We start from the raw sequence: 22,139 nt of genomic DNA, 5'->3' as shown, positions 1-22,139 counted from the left end.
CTTCAGATTTAGCTGTTAGGCAGCGTCCCTGTGGCTTTAGGAGGCACTTTCAGGAGTAGCTACTGGAAAATTACGCATAGAGGACAGCTGTGGAAAAGCAGATAATCAAGACGTAACACTGAGACTGCTGGAGTTATTCATACCTGAATGGGAGCGTATCATTGTGTAGTGCTGAGGGCAGTCAAGAACCTTCCACTACAGAGCCCTCCCATTATTGTTAAGGATGGAGCCACAGTCTCCCCAGAGTGGTTTTTGTAGCAAAAAAACGGTGTAAAGATCTTTGCCATCTGTGTGATAGGGCAACTGGTAGCGTGATTGCTGCATTTCTTCTGTGCAGAGCTGCTGCTGGCAAGTGGTACCAACTGCATTTGTTGAGGCCAGCATGCTTTGAAGTTAATTGGGAGTTGATTAGTACCCAGGCACGGTAGTTATGGCCTGCTGAAGCAATTCCTTGTGTTTCAATTCCTTTTCTGGTGTTATTCTCCAGGTAATAGGACCCATCAGTCTATCTGTGCTAGGTCCCAAGATACACTTTTGAAGTTTATCAGTCTCTCTAGGTATATTCATGCTGTAAAAAAGAACTTTTAAACCTGTCTGGCTGTATTTTTGGAAAGCTTAGGAAAGTTGCGGCTCTGCAGAAATTGAAGATCATAGCAGTAGTTACCTGAAGACTGTTCTTTGCTTTTAGAGCAGGTATCCCAGCTGCAGGACTCTTTTATGCTTATTCAGTAGCTTTCAGGGAGTTTTTGCTTCAATCTCTTCTGACAAGAGTTGCTTTTCTGCTAAAAAGTGCATCTCCTCTCTTTTTAAATGCAGTGTTTGAAACCTTCTGGCTATCCAGCTAAGAGGGTTTCTGCCCTCTGCTTTCATTTTGGGACAGCTGAGCTTTAACACCCCTTTAAGAAGGAGTGAGTGATTAGCGAGCTAATAGCTTTGACAGTCACCAGATGACTCTCCTTGTTCTAGGTCCCTATAAAATAAGAAAGGCCTTAATTCTTTTATAGCTATAGAACAAATTGTATGAGGTTATACTTGTCTTGAACAGTGTGTGGTCAACATGGGTGAGAGAGAGAGCAGAATAATACACTGTATGATGTTCTTAGCCCATGTAAATGATATTTGAAACCAAGGGAGGTTCTTCAGCTGTTGCTTTTACAACAGGTTTTTGCTAGTTCTTCTTTTCTGGCTATCTGCAAGACTCGCAGCATGCTTAAGCAGGAAGAAAACCCACAGTCTGAAAGTGATTGGTTACAAGATGTAAAAATAATTTAGAAATGGGGGAAAAAGTGCGTACTGAAGAATAATGGATATTACAGTGATTAGTTGTTAGAACTTTTAAATAGTACTAATGAATATGAAGCAAACGCTTTCCGCTAAGCAGAAGGGATTTCAAAGTTGCAGTGAATTCTGAGGTATTGCTACACTCAAGTCATGGAATTGTTTCTTTTTGCTCATATTTGATCATCTGCTGTCACATCTGCTCTCATGCAAACTGCTGTTGGTTAAAGGTTGACTTGCTAGTGCACAACATGGAGTAGTTTCTTAAACATGTCACTTTGTTGTACCTACAGAGAATAGATGTCAGTGAGTTGGGATGTCTAGGTGAGACTGTTGAAATTTCTAGCTCCACATTCAGAATTTGGAGATGAGGAGGCTTGAAATGTGCTCATTTCGGAAATCAGGAACTCAATTAGAGTGATTAACTGTGAATCCAATTGATGCAGTCAACATTTCTAATTGTTCTTTTACACAATTGACTTCGAATCTACTGAGAGATCGGTTACTTAAAGAATTGCACCAATCATGCTGGGCATTTCTCAACCTAAAGGATTACTGTTATTATTATTATCATTAATTTAGTATCATCATTTTGTAGTTCTTGAGGTGGCTGAGGGGAAAACTTGTAACTGATGGCTGGACAAAAAAATGTTTTATTTCTGTTCACAGCTACCTGAGATGCAGGGGTTAAACTATGCTAAAGCAGCAAAGAAAAAGAGTTGATTAAACTTCATTGGGTTTATTCAGGTGCATCAAGTAGTTCCCAAGATCAGACCAGAATGCAGCTATCCCAGATGACAGGACTCTGCTCCTGCAGAAGCAGACAGCGTGGTGGTAATCTGACAGCATTTACCAGTTCAGTTAAACTTGTGTAGTTTTCTTGTGGCTGTGGTGATGGGGGAAGACTGTTTCCTCTATCTCTGTTAGATTTTGAGGTTAACAATGATGGGCTGCCGTGCACCGTTAGCTTGCAATTCAGGATATTGCTGCCATTGAGGACTCAGGGCTGAAGTTTCCAACTGAGCTGCGTGATGAAGCCAAGCATAAGGGTAATTATGGAGAAAAAAAAAAAGAAGAAAAAAAAATAAACTTCAGTGCAGCCCAGCTGATACTCACGGAATTGCATTGTTTAATCAACAGTCAATGCAGTGAATATTAATATTTCAATTTGCCCACTCATTCCTTTATGTAATGAAACACACAGTCAAGCTGTTTTCTTTGTTGCTGCCTTTTATGTTAGTTTTCTCCAAGCCTTGAGGCATACTAGCAAGTTGGAACCTTCCAACAGCAAGAACAGATGATCTGATGGTGTTTCTGTCCTGACTGTGGCAGCTGTACCACCAGCATCAAGCTTCTTACCAGTAGGTGGTTTTGTTCCTTTTTCAACATAAAAAAAAAAAGGTTTCTCGTGTTAGGGTTCTCTTCCCTAAATGCACAAGCACTTATAAATCTGGTCACTGTGCACCAGTAACTCTGGCAACTTCATTCAGAAACGCTCAAGGCCCTGGTTGTGGTTTTTAAAGCACCTGGTAGTTGATTGCAATGAAGACTCCCCTTTTAATTGTGCTGTAATTAATACAAAGCAAGTCAGCTGGCAGTGCTACTTCACGCAGCGTGCTGGCAGTTTGCTCAAGTTTAAAAGCAGTGGAATATGGCAGCAAATTTAATAAAGATTGTTTTATGAATGGATTTTTGTGGCTGCTGAAGTAATCTCAGTTTGTGGGTTTTTTTGCCCGTCGTTCTTGTGTAACACTTTTCATGTATTCAGACCCATTTCTCTTCCTTTGGAAAACAAGAGAAATAAAATGTTTGGGGAGTCCTAAAAAGGATAACAAATTGAATTGACCACTTGCTGTTCCTGGCACTCAAATTTTATGACCCTCACTTCCCTAGCGATACTGCTATTCACAAGCGCTGTGTGAGAGTTACAGCTGATGAAATTTGGTAAAGTTTTTTTTGTCTTTTTTTAAATCAGAAGAGCTATACTGATTTACATCAAATGAGGGCTTGTCCGCTGTTGCTATGTTACGTTTGTAGCAAATGCTAATTGAATTTGGTGCATACAGACCCTCAGAAAAGTGAGAATTGTTGTTGAATGAGTCCCACTGTGCCAGGCTCCAGTTTCTGGATTTTTAGTGCAGAGTGATCCTGGAGAGGACATGAAATCCTCTTTATGCTGTGAAACAAGAGTGAAAAAAAGTCACCCTGCCTCGGCCACAGAGCAGTTCAGAGGCTTTGGCACTCCCAGTTTTGGGGCTGACAATGAACAGCAAGTGGTTTTCATAAGGAGCTCTGTGTGCAGCTCTGTTTCCTATGGCAGAACTCACAATCCAGCAAACTACTTCTGTGTGGTTGCCCCGACTGACTGTAACATTACTCGTGTTTTGTTCTCTCCATTTCATAGTGCGTTGTGTTGAGTTCTTGGCTAAGACCGAGGGATGGCAGAGAGGGGACTGTCCTTGGGGTGGTTCGGTCCCTCAACGTGCAGCATAGAAGCAGCTTCATTTATTAGCTTAAATGAGATAGCAGCCCATACATTGTGGCTAAAATTTAAGTGATAACGGTCCTCTTCCCAGTTGCTGTCCTCCAGTTGCCTTGCCGTTTCCAGACAGCAAAAATCCAGAGGGGCAATCCTGTGCACCAGGCCCTGGTGCTGCGGTTTTCCTCTACTCAAAAGCAGATTGGAAATGGCCTGCGAACGCTGCAGGAGACTGATTCTGCTAATCAGTAATTTAGATGGAACTTTTTGGCAGAGGTGGGAAGTGGTGCAGGTAGGCGTCGCAACGAATGAAGTGCAGTCATTTGTTTTGCAGGTCCGGTAACACAAGAAGAATTACCTTGATTAATACAGCGTTGATTTTCTTCTTTGTGGCTGGAAATGTGTACATAATTTAGATGTAGACAATGAGCAGTGCAAATATAATATCAGTGGTAATGTCTGTAATGGACTACTGCTGTGATTTTTTTCCCCCCTCCTCCTTTTGATGGATTAAATTGCATTATCGTAGTGATTTATTTTTCTTAGAGAAGTACTGTTCTGTTGAATGATGGCAGATGTATTTCATTTTCAAGTGTGGACGGATGTTTTTATGAGAGAGAGCAACACTGGATTTTTCCAAGGTTGTCCACGGCTTGATTTGTTAGGAGGAACAGGCAGCAAGAAAGCTGCAGGAACTGTGCTGATCTCTATGAAATTAGGGTATCTACTGCTGCTTCTCCCCCTACATCATTCAGAGGATCGCTGTAGGATTACTGTTGCTTATTCAGACACTTCCAGAAAAAACATACAAACTGGAACCATGATCTCTGAGGATTTCTTTCAATGTCAGATACGAATGTTGCAGGTGTTGGGGAAAGAGCACCTTCAATCTAAGTTATAAAGAACAGGAATGTAAATAGCTTGCAATAGCTCTCTTGTTCATACAGTGCTCAAAAGTTCAGCCCAGAGCTACGGAAGGTGGTGGCTCAGGTCTCAAAATGGGTGGAAGGACTTCTGTTGGACTGCATCTTTAGCATTTCTGTTTCACTGCGTGAGATAACAAGATTAATGTACGGTATGTCATGACGTCTGCATCTGGAGTCCTGATTGTTCCTGTAAGAAGTTGGCTGCAGTGAATGCATTAGAGCACAGGGCTAAAGGGAATGAATTGTGTATTCGGATGTACTTTAGCCTGTAAATGTGACAAAGTTGCAACAAGCGGAGAAAACATTGTCCTCTTAACTTGAAAGTAGGCGTGCTGATGTCTAAAGGAGCAGTTTCAACGCTTGACAATTATTGATAGCGTTTTTAGGAGGAGCTTTTAGCAGAAGACAAGCACATAGCTTGCAGAGGAGTGCAGGGAACAGTGGGGTTTGCATGGTGTACCTAATATGTTGAGAACAAAAGGCAGATAGGAGACAAGAGTGATGCAAGCGGAAGACTAATGTTTGCCTAAATGAACATTAATTTATTGCCTATTTTCTTTTTTTATTATAAATAAAAAGCTTGGAAATTAGGCATGGTAGGCTGTAATGCTTTGCAAACTGGAGCAAAGTTCTCAAAATACTTAAAAAGAAATCATTTAGATGACAAATGCATAACTAGCAATGCTTCTTAATGCATCTCCATTGCAGTGAAGTACGGGAAGATTCTCCATGTGTTTGTATCACCAATGCCTGTTTTAGTGGTTTCTTATTAATATACCTCACTTGGAAACTCTTTCCTTTTGGCACCCAGCAACAACCTTACTGGTTGTTAAGGATCTGGTTACAGGGATAACATGTTATTACCAATGGCTCCGCTTTCTATTTGCTGAATAACTGTGTGTTCAGCTATTAACGTGTGAAAGTCTGATGGCTCTTCAAGGAGCTGCATCCTGTTTGCAGTGCAAGAGCTTACATGTTTCTAGCATTCAAAAGCGAGACCCAGTTCTGAGTTCCTGCCATTAGGATTCAGTTGTGTGGTGGAATCTGTTATGCTTAACATTAGAAATTACACTTGCCCTTAGTCTTTATGCCATGGAAAACTGACATTCTCCTGCTCTTGTTCAACACTTCACGCTGTTGTGTAGCTGTAAATCTCGCAGGCGGGGATGTTGCACCCTGGGGATTTGGTTTCTCCTTGTACTGAGGCAAGCACTAAAAGAGCTCTTGCTCTGCACAGAAGCCTGCAGGTCTGCCAGCTCTGCATTTACTTCTGACTTTGGTGCTTTCTTATGTATAGCATGCGAATGGAAAATTGAACTCTGCTTTCCCAAATGGCCATCACAGCTTTCTAATTAGACACTTGATTTATTTTTTGTTTCTTTTGTGACAGGTTTGAAGTGTTTCGCATTAGCATTAACACTTAAATTGATGAAGTGTAAAAGTAGTGAAACAGGCTACGAGGAAGGGAAGCGAATGTATTCTGAACTGAATTTCCTAATTTATGCCTTCTTGGAAAATTTGCCTAATGAGATAGAGTGTCGCTGTGTCATTCAAAGTCAGAGCAGTCATCACAGGGACAGTCCATTTACTGGGACAACTTCTGCAGGAAGGGGTGTGCACGTCTCAGCTCCTCCTGCGGGCTGCAGGAGGTGGCAGTGGAAAGAGATTTCAGTAGGAAGGGGAATCACTGGACAATGCAAAACCTGTCACAACTGTGTCATTTAGGTAGTTGTGGTTTTTTTTTTCTTTAAGATCAATGAAGAAAAACATCCATGATATGAAGGCTTGCTCCCAGTTTCAAAACCCAGAATGCTTTTCAAGTGCAAGTTTGTAGTGGTCATTTAACGTGGTGAAAACACAGCATTTCCCTTTAGTCTGATTCTTGGAAGTGGTTCAGCCTGTTTCGCTTCCCTCGCATCCTGAAAACCACCCCAAAGCCTGAACTGTTACCAGCTAGCAAAGCTGCAAGCAACTGCAAGGAGCCTTTGGGAGTGGGAAGCACCCATCAGCCTGAGCAATTGTCACCTGTTCCCAGACCTTGAGGTCAGAGATTTAAGAGGTAACTGAAAAAAGTACTGTGGACAGAATGCGTACACTTCATGTACCCTTTGTCTGATCATTTTGAAGATATATGAATAAAAATAATATTACTCTTCTTGAGCCCTCAGTATTCAAGACATGCAAAGCCAAAGTTGATGAGCGGAGATTTAATTTATATTTTTAGGGATGGCGTGCACAGAGTGTCACAGAAGTGCTGTACATTTCAAGGTATCCAGGTTACAAAGGAAGCTTGTAGTTCATGGAATTATATCTATGAGCCTTTTAATATACTTAGGTTGTTCTTTATCTCCTACAGAGCATTGCAGAATATGTTTCCCTGGAGGTGTCTGAAGTAAGGCTAGAAAAATCCTACCTGATCTGTAATAATCCCTCACACGCATGGTAATACTTCAGAATTGTACTATCATTGTATAATTTACACTTAAATCCTTTCGTCTCCGTGCTCCCGCCCTCACACACACACACACACACACAAATCCTTAAGTGTTATGGGGAGACACTGATTGCATACTTAGAATACCTTGGCCTTGTTGCTGGTGTAGACTCACCTGCTTAAATTGATTTATTGTGGGTTTTTTTTTTTTTTTTTTCCAGGGAGTAGGACTGAAAAATGCATTTCTCCTACTGTAGTTAATAGATTCAGGAAGTAATTTGCAGATCAGGAAACAATGGATCTCATATAATAAAAGCACTGCCTAGGTAATTCATAAGGTAGATAAACTTGTATTGTTAAGCTTGCACGTTCTACTCTTTCTTGTAGACCATATATTGCTCTCCTGTGCTTTCCACCATTAAGCAATAAAGCTATTGCATTAGTGAAAAAGCACTGCTGCTTTGACTGGCTTTCAAAACCATGCGCAAAATCAAATAATGTGTTTTACTGAGTTATGAAGAGCTGTGTTATTTGTTTATAACCGCTCACTTAGTTATTGCTCTCCGTGCTGTATGTTACAATTTAATCACTGCTCTGCATCTCTTCAGCTCATGCAGGCTGGCGTGGAGCAGCAAGGGGACAAAGCACAATGACTGGCAGCCAAGTGTTTCCATCAGTCAAGATGCTGATATATTTCTTTGAGGAGGAGTGTAAAGGAAATGAGAATGGCAGTTTTTTGTAACTGAGGCACTGAATAGTCATCAGTTAAGCTGCAGAGGTCATCTGTAAGAGTTGAAATAGTTCTTGAGGAAGATAAAAACACTGGAGCGTGTCTCGTCGCCTGCACTGCGCACAGTCTTTGTGAAGCTTGGGGTGTTCAACGTGTCCTGTAAGGGCAGCATAAAGGATAAGTCTGGAATCCGTTTAGTTACAGGGTTTTCATTGCAAAAGAAGTTATATGAGGAATTAAAATGCAGTGTGTTAGGAATTCTTTGTCGTCTACCTAGCTAATATATGCAGCTGCAAAGTTTTTAGCTGTGTTCAGGGTGATTTATGTGCTGATATTGCAGAATGTTTAAACTTGAATGCTACTTGGCTAACAAATAAATCCTATTTGGAATAGGGTAGGTAGTATGAATGTCTGTGAGAAGTGATGGATTTTGGAATAGGAATTATAACCTCTAGAGCAAAAATGGGAGTAAAAACATTGATGGAATATTACATAAAAATATTCATGTGCATGTCTGAAATAGCTACATTAAAGTTTTTGTGGCCAATTTTGACATAATAGGAATCACATAATTATACATTTCTCTCCTCCATTTTCTCCCTAGGCTTAACTTTGTCCTTTCGTAACATTTTTTTTTTTCACTTACCTTGAAATTTTAATCTGAAAAATGTCCTTTTTGCAGTCAAAGCGATATTCTGTTACAAACTTGACAGCATCAGATAATATTTTTAGGGCATATTTTGCCCAATTCTGTATTCCATCTGGATGCATACAGAATGAGAAAAAGCAGGGGGTTAGCTTAGAATGAAGTTAGGTCTTTGTAAGCCTTTAAATCTCTAGAGACCACTGAAAATCTGTGTTCAACAGGAAGATCTCCTACCTATCAAGAGATGGCTTAGGGAGGTATTCCCTGGAAAGCCTAGCTTGTGTTTCATGTTCTTTCTCTAGCCCAAACCTTGAGGTTTTCAAACAATTTCATTAAACGCAATCACATTTTCTTCAGACTTCAGTGCATACATTAAAAAATAAAAAATAGGACTACTAGAAATAAAGCTTTTGGTGCTGACAGTAGAGAAACTTTTCTTGACCCCAGGAAAACTGCATGGCTGAAGCTGCTGTTGCGGGGAGAGGAAAGGCAGCAAGCCCTCTGCTCAGAGCAGGAATGTTCCGACGTGCTGTTGGATGCACTGCAGGGAAGTGTAGGTGTCTGTGGTAGCAGGTGATGAACACGGCCCTTGTCCCAGTGGTTGGCTGGAAAGACCTCCTGACACAGATTTCTGGGTATTTTAGGCATGTTGATGCATCCAGATCAATTTACGCTTATTTTAATGGCATTCATTAAGGCACCTCTTCAGACCTTGTCTCTTTTTTTTTCTCTAGAACTCATGCCAAACGTGTTGATGGATGTGTGCTTGCGATAGTTCTGAAAGAAGAAGGAAGAAAGTGTGCTCTGGGCAGGCGGCAGAGCTCCTTCAGCATTTCTTTACCCTCATGCCTTTTTTTCTGAGCTGACAGTCCATTCAGTCTGAATATGGATTTGTTCTTAATGTGTTGAACTGCATTATTTAGCCTACCGCTGCAAGCCAAATTGTTATCCCCAGGGATAAAATTGCTAATTTGATTTAGCAGGGCTTTGTTAATCTAGAATTTCATTTATGTCTTCTCCCGGATCTTTCCGCTACAGGTTCTTTGTGTTTATTAAGTATGATTTTGGCAAAAAGACACAAATATACATCAGTAGCAACTATTTAGCTAGCACTTTGATGCCTGGGAGAAAGCTGTCAAGGAGAACCTTGTCTTGTGAGAAGCAGTTAGAACCTGCATTAAGCCCTGTAGTGCCTGTGTTTGCACTGCATCGATCCCTTCGAAGTGAGACACTGAAGGAGCAGCTCTCTATTAGCGCCTTGGCTGCGAGTAATTACTGAAATGTGGAACAGAATATCTGAGTGCTTTATTCATAATCTGCTTTGTGGCTGCATTCCTCGCTGCTGCACGTTTTGAATACCGTTTTCTAGAGCGACCAGTCGAGTACACAACCAAGCACTGGCTAAAAGGGTCTGCACTGGTTAAAAATACTGTGAGGTGTGCTTGCCAAGGGAAAGATCAGAACAGTCCCTGGAAGATTATGGGTAAGGATTATATGAAAGAGAGGATTTGCAAGTCTGGAATGTGCTTTTTCTACAGTATCTATTTCCATTTTCTTTCAATTCTTGGTTATTCCACATTCTGTTACAATCTCAGAGACAGAGATCAGATTTGAGATTTGCAGTCTGTGAAGGCTGAAGTGATTCTTGATGGTGTCTGGAGTATTTGCAAGGTTTTAGCAGCTGATAAAATGCAGATGAGTACATAAAACAAGTGGTAGCATTTATAATTTATATTGCCAAGCCATTCCCCACAATTAGAGAAGTGGATTGAGTCCCCCCCATTCCTTCAGTTTTCCCCAGTGGTGCTAGGCATTCTATAAAACAGAAAAACACATCCCTATTCCAGAATGCTTAATAAAAGCGACAGCGGATATTTTCTGATGTGGAAATACAGAACAATGGGGCTCACTGGTTATCAGCTAGTAGGTAATGTCCGTACTCAGGTGTTGGTATCTTCTGTTTCTTTCTCCTTTTTTAGATCTCAGCATAAAAGGTGTATTTCAGATGAAACTTTAGCAGCAAAGAATTGCCTGTGTAGGGCTGTCTGGCACTGCTGTCCGAGGGCAGACCTGAAACCTTCCCATGTTGGCAGGAAGGAGTGTTGCTGTAGATAGGGAGAGTCAATAAGTTTTATAAGTACACATCATACTGGTGCTTTAAGAATATGATGTGATAAAATGGTTAATCCCGACATTCTCCCACATTAAAAGAGATGTAATGGAAGGCATCTCTAAAATGGCTTTTGCAGTAGGATTTTGGGTGGGTTGTGAATGGAGAGAAGCTGAGATCTGCATTAAGGAAAATGTGACTGTTGTGGTGAAAGGACATGATCCATCTTGCCAAGTTTGCCCTTAGTTCATGTGTTTCTTTCCTGTTAGTTTCAAAGGATGACTTTCTAGTCGTGAGCTCAATGGACCCGCTCAGTTTTTACATATTTGCAAATGATCATTGTGTCACAACGGTTGCGACGTTAAATAAATAAATAAAGCCAATATTTCACATGCCTTTGAGTATTAAATTGATTGCAATTACCTACATAAAAAGAGTTGTTTTATTAATTAATTGACTTGGAGAAAAAAGGCTAGTGACCCTCTGAAGGAATATCAATAACAGAAACATTAATTATGCAAACAAGGACTCTCTTTACTCTTCATTATTCATAGCTTAACATGAAAATTGCCTTTTGAGATAATGCTTCATTTGTATATCTCCATGTGTGTGATTTGCCCAGGCTGTTGCTGGATGTAGGCTTTGGGACACGGCCTTGTGGCGGCATTGGGACAGGGCCGCGGCCTTCGTCCCCACACAAATCTCACTGAGTTTTGCTGATGCAGTTACTGTGCTTCGTCGATGAAAGAGGGGAAGAAAGGAGCAGGAAGGCATCTGGGGAGGTTTTGGGGATTTCGTTGTGGCAGCAGAGCTACAAAACCATCGCCGCTCTGAGTGCTGTGTGGGGCTGTTGCTGTGTGGCACTGCCTTGTCTTTGGCAGTCAGTAGAACCATGACATGCAAACACCACAGGGAAAGGCACGTTGGGCCGTGTGCTTGATTCCCTTTGTGCGTGTTGAAGGTGTGACTGCTGCCAAGTGTTGCAGGTGATTTCTGCAGGCAGGGAGAATGCTTTCCCCACAGAGGGCTTCACCTGCCTCCTTCTGAAGTATCTGAGAGCGTTGGCAAGTTCCGATTAAGGATTCCTTTTGCATTTTATTCCTTCTCACATCCCTAAGGACAGCAGTCAAAAATTTCCAGGGTTCCTTCTCACTCAGGTGTCCAACATTAATGTACCTGCAAGAGGACGGGGAGGAAGAGCAGTGCTTTCTTTTCCAGCAGCTGAAAGGCTGTGCTGCAAGTAATCGTCTTTCAGTTTTCAATATGCGCACAAAAAGTAGTAGCTCCGCAGTCCCTGAAAATCTTTCACTCCCCAAAGATTCAATCGTACCTTTTTGTAAGTATAAGGCTTTAAGATTTCCCCTTTTTAGTGCTTTGGAACTTGCTATGCCCACAGCAGGAAGGGCTGATGAAGAAATACATCCCCCCCTTGCCTTGTAGCGTGATGAATTGTGGAAGTCCTGATTGAAAATTCTAATCACAGCCTTGCAGTCCTTCAGATCACAACCCTTGACAGTTGATTCACTCCTTTTCATGCCTGCTGCCTCTCCCTGCTTCTGGTGCCTCTTATGCATGAGTCTATCATTAGCGCACAAAGCATGATGGATTGGTTGGGGTACCTCTATCCTTAGAACCTGGGAAATGCTTCTCTTTCAGAATCAAAGAACCTGTGTGTGACATCGTCATGAATGAGAGAAGAAAGTAATACAGTATTGGATGTGCCTGTTTGCTGCTACTGTTTAGAGAGAAAATGATGCATTATGGGGAATGTAAGTATATGGCCTGTTGTTTTTTCTTTTCTCTCTCCTGGTAAACGATGCAGAAAATCGTGGATCTTAATGTGTGAGCTGAGTTTGGCAAATGCGTTGAAGTTGTAATGCTTCTCTGAAACAGAACTGTAAACGCAAAATTTTACTTAAAAGTCAGCTTTTTCGTGAGGCATTGTAACTTTCGGTGTGAACTGATGACCAAAATGATTAGGAATAATTGGCTTTGATACTGGCCGAGGCCTTGCATTATTTTTGTGGTTTCTTTTTTAGAGATTCCTTTGACAGGAAACTTCTGCAAATATTTGCATCTGCAAATGCAGAAGTTCAATTTGCAAATGCTTTTATTTGTCAGTGTGACTTGGCATTTAATGATTCAGTGAACAAGACAGTTAAGTTTTGGCTCCAGTGAGAGATTGATAGGAACAATTTTCAAATGTGGTATCAAAACAAAGTGAAAATATGTCATGTTCAAATACAGAGCTCTGATGCGTCATGTAGTCCTGTAATAAATGAAGTAGCTCTACAAACCTGACAGATCTGCAAGAGAATGTTTTTAAATTTATGATGATTAATTTTCAAGATGAACTGCAATAAAAAATACGTTAGTAGACACTTAAAGAAGGTGAGGGAAGGCAGCTTTCTGAAATGAAAACAAGCAGGTAATGATAAGGCTGCCTTCCCTTTTATATCATGCTTTCTAATATTTGTGCAGTGAGTAAATTGATATTCTGACTGCTGCAGCTGGCAATAGCAGCTGCTCGTGCAAGTGTAACATCTCATGGAAGTTCCACTTCTTGGATTTGTACTGTTGCTTTGTACTAGCAATGCCACAAAGCAAAGCAGAAGACTTTCTACCAGAACTGATGATTCCCTCAGAGCCATCAAAGTAAAACAGCACTGAGCTCAGTGAGGAAAGAGAAGTAGCTCTGCATTCCCTAGAAAGAAAAGCTAACTCAACAAGTTCATTCCTCTTGAGTATTTGCATTAAGACATTTAGAATATTGTTCAGTGATATATAAACCGGTTTATTTAAACGTAGGTAGTATTCGTCTAAAATATGCCTTGATACCATTTATACTTAGCAAGAAGTCAACCATACCTGCCAATTGCTTAAGTTTTATTTGTATTGATTCATGTTTATTTTTGGCTTCGGGGTTCCTTGCTTCACTTCTTCCCATTTCATTGTGTTCGCACAGATGCCTTGGCAATCGACAGGCGCAGAATAGCTTTATGCACCCATTAGTACAATGTAGTTGGTGGCAAACATGACTTAATGTAATGATGAAGGAATTATACACTGGGACAGATCCTGGATTACTGTCCGAAGATCCGTTCTGTTCATTTATATTGTGGTTTTTCAGCAGAGCTGCATGTCATGAGATAGGTCCTTGTTGGTCCCTCTCAGGTCTCTATCCTACTGTGTGCACAGAAAACAAAGAACAAGGAGGATCTGAAGAGCTTAAAGATCCAAATGCAAAATAAGCAGTGAGAGGAGGAAAAAAAGTACCAAAAGGAATGAAACATATATGCATGTGTATGGTGTATTGTGCTTGCTGCCTCTAGGTGCGCTTCAAAATGGCTTTCAAATGCAAGTCGGTTGTTTTGGTCCTCAGTCCTTAATATCAGGATTCAATTACGTCCATTGAGGTCCCCAAAGAATAACCAACATCATGCTGAAACTGCATGCTCTTTTCTTCCAGCTAATGCCAATATCTGTAGTGAGGAAAAAAAAAAATTAATCTGTTCTTCGCAGCTGCTTACAGCTGTGTGTTTTATCAGTAGCCATGGAAGGGGGGTGCCTGTGTTTTGTGCTTGTCTAGAGTGCATGCAGCTTTTCAGATGGAATCAATGCTTTTAGGGGGAGTATCTTCCATCAGCACGTGTTCGGTAGAGATCGGCATTAATTGGCTTCTTGAAATTAAAATACATATGGATTTCCAGAAGCAGAAATACACTAGCTGAGATCGTACGGTCATTTGACAAAATTTAGCTATGCATCTGTCACTTACATGCTCTGCTCTATATGTTGAAATCCCAGTGCTTATACTGTGTGTCAGATTATGTACTGTCCATCACTGAACGACTGTGTAGCCTGTACATGTGATGTTTGCTAATGGCAGAGTGTTACACAGAGATTCTGTGTGAGCTTGTTTACACTTTGGGCCCACTGAGCACTCTGTCCCTGCTTTGGAATTACCAATTACAGCATCAGCTGTGTGAGAGGACACTGGCACACTGGGGCACAAATGGAATCACAGACTCATTTCACGCATTGTTCAGCTGTTAGCCGGAACAAGGCACAGTCACTGCCAACACAAAGCAATGAGATTAGTAACCTGTAGGTGAGTAGCTCTAGAGCCCCCTGACCATTCATTCTCACCAAATCCTGGATTGTTTCATAATCAGATTTGTTTAAGAAAGGAGAATTCTCTGGAAGACTGTCATGGTCATGACTAATCAGTTATACTGTGGCATTTACATTTGGAGGGAATTCAAAGTTTCTTAAGTATAAATATTCACATACATATGATGTCTTGTGAATGTGGTGTTCAGTGATTCCGATGTCTGTTAGCGCCCGACATGAAACAACCAGAAAAGTGTATCCATTACTTTCAATAACAATTGGATTGTATCTCTTTTGCAGTTTCTGATGAGTTTAGCTATCAACTAACCTGTATTTATTAACCATCTGAGCTGATGAAGCTTTATGAGTTTTGCAAGTTAGTTTTGAGAACATTTGGAAGAAAATATTTCATAAAACGGAGCATCTACTGAAACTAAGCTGGTTTGTGTGCTGTGTGTCTTGCCTTGTGGTGATCCCATGGTAGGCTTCTCACCTTGCCTCAGTGCCTGAGGAGCATCCGTGACGCTGCTGTGTTGGGTCTCACCGAGTTGTCTGGAGTTCTGTGACATGCTGGGACTGCCTAGGAGAAAGAGAGTTGAAAGGTAGAAAGTGCCTTTAAAGCGAGGTTGGTATTTGAAATTAGTTTTCTGAATCCTTTAACGAAGTGCTTAATTTACATCCGCCTCAGAGAATAACGTTGTGACATTTAGAAATGGGCTCTTGACTTTTTATACTTTTCTGGCTGTGACCTGCATGTCCTGGGTTATGTCAAATCTGGAATTTGAAGCTTGAAGCTGGAGTCCATCTGTGCATGCAAAAAATTTGTATTTAGTACTTCAGTGCCAACACCACTTACACCACAGGATAGTTCCCACCTGTAATGTGAGTAACCGCTATTCATGCAGCTATTTGCTGGTTAATAGGATACTAGAAAACATTCAGGTTAGTGTGGTGATGAGTTACAGACCTTATAAAATCTCCTGAAGATCATAACATCTAGTGACAAAGTGGAAAGGCTGTGCAAATGTTTGGTACTTTCATTAACGGGGCGGTATTAAGCTTTGAAAGTCCTCTGGAGCCTTTGTCTCTGTTGGAGCATTCTCTGTGCTGTGAATCTTCCCTAATAGTTGAACGAAATGAACTAAAATAGCCTTTGGGCTATTTTGTTGCACTGTGTTGTGGGGGGAAAAAAAAAAAATTAATCCTGTGCCGTTTTGCATTTGCTGTCTGTGAATCAAACTGTGAAAACTAATTTAAAAACTTTCACACTTGGCTTGAATGAGGACTGTCAGTGCTTGGAGAATGTTAAATTGAATGCAATTAGCTCGAAGTGGGCAAGCTTAGATATACCCATCAGCCTCAGAGTGCCCAGGCTTAATGACTGCTCTGAGAAACGAACACTGAGGTTACAGAAAAGAGTTTATAGGCATTAAGTTGCTGCTAAAAATGTAGCGTGTATGGAACAGAGCTTTGATAACAAAACAGCTCGCACGCTGAGGGGTAGGGAGGTTGGGAGGCCCTGTGGAAAGTTAGATACAACACTGTGCTGCTTTGGCGAAACAACAGCTAAACCTGCTTGAAGGATTTAAAGGCATTTCTTCTTTTTCTTTCCACGTCTCCTCCCCCCCCTCCCCCCACCATTTTTTTTTTTAATTATTTTCTTCTTTCTTTTTGGAGGAGATCGCCTGCAGAGTTTTATCTTCAGGTGCTGAGTGAGCTCTCAGCTCAAGTTGTTCCATAAGGACTGTAGTAAGTGACCACTGAATTTCCCAACAGAGCCCCCGATGGTAAATTGAAAAGAACCAAGTCTGTAAATGAGCATTTACGTGCCATCTATTCGTATGCGGGCAACACAAGTTGTGTAGACAAAAGCAATATTTTCAGTTAATGAACCTCACCATAAGCACTGTTCACATTTAACATATTTACAGGGGGTGGCATCCAGTCAAAAATTCCCATTAATTCTTTTTGCATGAATTTTGTGTGCATGAGTGCATACGTTTATGTGTGGATTTGTATATATGTGTACGGTATTAGAGCATGCAGTGTTAAAGCATATATAGTAATTCAGAAAGAACCACTGAAGAAGTTTCATTATGCATGTAAATATATTCAGCAGAAAACTTAAAATAACTATTTAATGGGGAGAAAAAGAAAAATTATGCTGTTTGACATGAGGAATCTATTTTGAACTGTAGTATATGTGTAGTCTGTTTTCTGCTCTTCCTTTCTTGAAATTGTTGCCTGAAATATTATGGTGGAATGCAAAAGCTGTGCTTTAATCTTCATTTGCCTTTTTGCTGAATACTGCCAGGGTATTTTTAAATAGAGAGTAAAATTGGAAGTTGGCAATATTTGGCACTGAATTTGTATAGAAATGGCAGTCAGGATGAGACTTTGGAGTCATAAGTAAAACTAGATGAAATTGGACGTCTTAATGATGATTTTAAAATAATTTCAAGAACATGTAAATGAAATTTCTGCCTTAATTTGGTTATATGGGCAGCAGGGGGAAGGGTTCCTAATAGTTGTATAGATATAAGGCCATGAATGAACTTCTTCAATCTGTTTATCCAAATGTTCTTTAATGGATAAGAGTAGAAACAAATTAGCTGGGAGTTAATTATTGAGCTTCAAACAGAGTTGTTGTTCAGATAATGCTCTGAAAGCCCTGAACTGCCTTGTGTTTCTGTGCTGAATGGATGGGCAGAGGATTGCTCTCTGCCATACAACTGGGGGTCTCTGCTGTAGTTCTCAAGGCACGTATGTTCACAGAATCACTCAATTGTAGGATTCCATAGAATCGTTTGAGTTGGAAGGGACCCTTAAAGGCCATGTAGTCCCACTCCCTGCATTGAACAGGGACACCACAGCTCCATCAGGTGCTTTGAGCCTCGTCCAGCCTGACCTTGGGTGTCTGCAGGGATGAGGCACCCACCACCTCTCTGGGCAACGTGTGCCAGTGCCTCACCGCCCTAATTGCAAAAAACTTCTTCCTTATAACCCATCTAAATCTTCCCAAGAAGGGTTGGAAGGGACCTCTATAGATTATCTAGTCCAACCCTTTCAAACTTCTTTCAAAGTCATCCACCTGGTGAAAATAACATGAGGGAAAACAACCCACAGCTATCCAAAACACAGGTGGATACCCATTCCTGTTCCTGGGTGTGTTGCAGGTGTTCTGAACTTGTCCTCTTGAGCCTCTATCATCATCTCGGGCAAACTTACAAGATTTTGAGCTAGCTTCCTTACACTCAGCTAAACTGGCCGGGAATTTGGGGTTTTGGAGTTTGGGACCAGCACCGTGCTGCTCTGCTGTCTTGACAGTGCTGCCTGTGCAAACCATCTCAGCCCTGTATGGTTTGTGGAGAGGAGCTGGGAAAGTAAGACAGAAACTTTTCTTGTCTGAATGTCAAATCCCCTAATGAAAAAGTCTTTGACTCAGAGATGGACCACTGTGTTTTTGTGTCTTTAGTTTATTTACCAAAGTATTCAGCTCTGTGAGCGCTCAGGGCCCTCAGGACTGTTTTGTTTTGTTGGTTTTTGTTTTTAATACTTTTTGATACTGCTGCGACACAAACAGACCAGAAAGTCACAGCTAGAGCTGGACCGCCTGTTTTCTTTCCTATCCCTCCCTTCCAAAGTCTTGCTGAGAGATCCTCACCTCTGCAGAATACTTACCATGTATTGCTATCTAACTTGCAGAAGGAGGTGCTGAAAGAATGCAGCTTGCAAGCCAAATTCAAGAGACACTGCAATATGATTGTGGTACACCCACGCGTCCTCTTGTTACTCTATGTTGTCATACACATACATAAAGTGTAAATTACTACTGCAGAGTCAAATGCATCAGTGAAGAAATGCTGAAGCTGTTGAGATGCAAAGTTGTGTGTGAATGGTGGTGCGGTCACGTAGTGACTTTTCTTTCCACTTGATCTTTGTGCAAAGGAACAGATCTGTGCTGGGGATAAATCAGAACTGCTTGGGGAAAGGCAACCTGTCTGCAGGAAACTGTTGCATCATGAGCGAGGTAGGAGGAGGAAAGGATGATCTCATGCCTCAGGGCAGCAGAGCGTGGTCTTGGAGACTGAACTGCATGAGTACATCTGCTATACGGCATGAGAGATTGCAGCTCCAGTAGATACACTTTGATTTTGTCTTTGACTTTATTACGAGGCACTAGACTCTTATTATTGTGGGTGTAGTGATTCATCTGCCTTTTTTTTTTTTTAAATTAAAGAATATGATGCATCACGGGCCTTATAAAATCCAAGTAGGATGAAGAATTCGCTGCAGATGATACTGTGGAAAAGCTTTGCAAGAGAAAAGCAATCAAGTAGGGGTAATTAGAGTTACTGTTTAAATATGCAGAAAGCAAAAAGCGTATCTGGAAAAGCAGAGTGAAGTTATAACAGCAGAAGACTAATGTAAGAATGATTTGTAAGCAATAAAATTACATCTCACTGACTTTGTGAGTACAAAATAATAAGCATTATGGAATAATGGAGGCTGTAATAGGTATTAAACTTAGTGATATGTGATTTTACCATTAGATTTTACCTGAAGGGGATAGATTGGCTTAACGCCGATTGTAGCTGAGCTAAGTGAGGATTACAGGTATTTGAGATGTGTGCAGTAAGGGAGGAGAGTAATTGCTCAGATAATCTGCCAGCGGCTAACTCAGAATAATGACGTGAAGTTGGACTCTGCTTGCTGGCTTACCATCTTCCTTCTGCTCAGTCTGAGTGTTTGAAAGACTTTGGAGGATGGAGATCGAGTCCTGCTGCTCGTGTCATCTATAAAGGTTTGGTGAAGAATGGAAGAATGCGCTCTTAAGCACAAATCCTCCTCGGCAGGGAAGTGGGTAGGATGGCCTTCAAGTTCTTAATCATCTCTGATTTCCGCAACGCTGTCGCTATTTTCATTAATTAACTTTAGTGGGTGGTGTAAGCATTGCACGTCTTCCACAACTACCATTGTTACTGCCTGCTGTTTAGTTGTGGAAGCGGAAACAAACCAAACCAAACTTCCACATGAGTAGAAGTGCTTAACCCAAAGGTCCTGGCCAACTTCCAGGTGAAGTAATTAAGTTCCACCTTCTTGAATTCCCTCTCCTTTTAATTGAATTAGATATTCTTCACCTTTTGGCTTTAAGCTCAGTTGCTAAAACAGCAAAAATTTTCATGGTAGCAATCTTTATTTCAGATTAAATTATATTATCCCTCTAGATTGTTTTAATTGTACCCAGTGTTTCAGGAAAGCAGTACACAAGGTCAACCAAAATCTCACCTATTTTTAATTGACTTTCTTTGCTGTGCTGAAAGGCACTCATTTGCTAGCACTCCTGATTGCTTTCTCACCTTACAGGGCTTGAAGAGACTTTGTAATCAAAGGGAGTTTAAAATAACATTCTAGATTTCCACTGCATCCAGGAAGCCCTCTCTTTGCCTGCATGTGAGTTCCATCTCGTGTGCGTAGCCGCTGAAATCCAGGGCATCACTGGGAGGTTAGACTTCATGTGTGCTCAGGTGTCCTGCTGGTCACTGAGGATGCTTCCTGCTTTGCTTGTAAACCAAGGGATCTGTGCTGCCTCTCCCCTGATTACAGCTTAGTTTGTAGTGTGCCAGGAACTTCTGTTCAGGTACTGGAGCCTAAATAATTGATTTCTCACCGTGTGCTGTTGCACTGCGTTTTGAAACCCAGGCTCTGTTGTTGATGTGTGTTGTGATTCTGCAGTGGTTTTAATTAATGAGTGCAGATATCCAAAAGATGTATGAAATATGAGAGTGGATACGTGGTTTAATTCCGAGAAGTTAATACGTGGACGATACAAATCTTTGATATGGATAAAATTCAGATTAGTTCACTTAACGGTTCACCTGGCCCTAATGATTCCTAAATTTAGAACTTGCAAGCACCACTGCCTGTAATCAGAACATGTTTTACCCTGCGTAAAATAGAATTACTTCAGTCAATTCGCATTACCCAAGTCTGAATTCTGTGTCTGTTTGGATTTAGTTGCTCTCTGCTGATGACAGAGCTCTGTTTGGCTTTTTGTTTGACCTGGACATGTGCATCTTTCTTAGTCCTGTCAATCTTACATTGTTCAGTGTACTCCTGATACCGAAAATCCAAGGTTCATGGACCTTTATTAGATCATAAAGTGCATTTCTTGTACCTCTAACATTTACTTTTGGGCATTAGGATTTTTTTTCCCAGATGGTAGCCTGGTACAGGATTTTGTTGGAGCTTCCTGCTCTAACCCCTCTGAAAATTCTTGAAAGAAGAAATGTAAGGGACAAGAAGATAGCAGGTTTATCTTTGTGGGAAAGTCTTAAAAAGAAGCAGTAAAATGAAAACATCTGAGTCCTTTTTCCTTTTTTTTTCCTTTTTTTCCTTTTTTTCCTTTTTTTCCTTTTTTTCCTTTTTTTCCTTTTTTTCCTTTTTTTTCCTTTTTTTCCTTTTTTCCTTTTTTTTTCCTTTTTTTTCCCTTTTTTTTCCTTTGTTTTCCTTTGTTTTCCTTTGTTTTCCTTTTTTTCCTTTTTTTCCTTTTTTTCCTTTTTTTTTTTCCTTTTTTTTCCTTTTTTTCCTTCCAGTTGAGGAGTATATACCTTGCAAGTAATGGCATATAAATCTTTTTTAAAAGGAGAGTCCCACACATGCTATGGGCAATAAATGTGCTTTCTATAGCAGCCTATCCCCTTTCTCTGTATTAATTCCATAGTACCTCTATAAGCTGACATAAAGCTTTTTTATCATGGACTTGATTTTGTTGACATGCAAAGAGGGCGGGTAAAAACAGCATCCTGTCTTCCATCCTCCTGGATTCAGCATGATGACAGCTGCAGGACGATGCGGCCCATAGCAGAGGGAGAGAGACAGGGAGCACAGAGAAGGAAGGATGCAAGAAGCAGATTCTTGGAAACTGTTTTCCTTCTGTTGACTTAGTGGATCTCCTTGTATTTCAGTTCAGGCTTGCTGTCTTCCAGCAGATTTCCTTGAATTCATGTGTGCCATCCCTTCCTATGGGGCACAGCATAGTATTGTCTGCACTGTATGAGGCCAGTTCATATTAAATAAAGGCATGGGTTTGCTGTTGTTTCAGCTTGCCTTTTTTCTTTTTCTTTTCAACTAATTCATTTTTCATGTATGTTATGGTTTTTCCTCAAACTGAAAGGAATGCATTCAATTTACCAGTAAGAGATGCGCAGGTTTTGTGCTGCATACTTGTTTTCTTGGTGATGCATTAAGCAGTGGATTCTGAAAAGCTGCTGGCTTGAAGGTTTGCAGATTTACACCAGTGATTTTTACTGTGTTTTATAGATAGCCCTTAAATGCCTTGCAGGTCAACTGTTTTTGAAATGGATAGAAGTGTGCTAATTCCTTCAAGGTAAATCAGAAGGATTATGACACCTAGGAAGAA

At 40.8% G+C, this 22,139-nt stretch overlaps 1 protein-coding gene across 4 annotated transcripts in view; it reads left to right on the top strand.

The window, feature by feature from the left end:
- The window catches only part of DAB1 (DAB1, reelin adaptor protein), a 124,106-nt gene that overhangs the window by 4,418 nt on the left and 97,549 nt on the right, over positions 1-22,139 (top strand). For 3 of the 4 annotated variants that reach the window (XM_021404376.1, XM_021404381.1, XM_021404380.1), the window contains exon 2: positions 12,260-12,372. The exons of the other annotated variant lie outside the window; for it this stretch is intronic. The gene's annotated coding sequence lies outside the window, so the exon portion shown is untranslated. The remainder of the gene's footprint in view (positions 1-12,259; positions 12,373-22,139) is intronic. 4 annotated transcript variants of the gene reach the window in all.

Source organism: Numida meleagris, chromosome 7 (genome assembly GCF_002078875.1).
Source record: "Numida meleagris isolate 19003 breed g44 Domestic line chromosome 7, NumMel1.0, whole genome shotgun sequence".
NCBI classification, from domain to species: Eukaryota; Metazoa; Chordata; class Aves; order Galliformes; family Numididae; genus Numida; species Numida meleagris.
The sequence above is the reverse complement of the archived record's forward strand: the minus strand, read 5'-3'. Positions and strand labels throughout refer to the sequence as shown.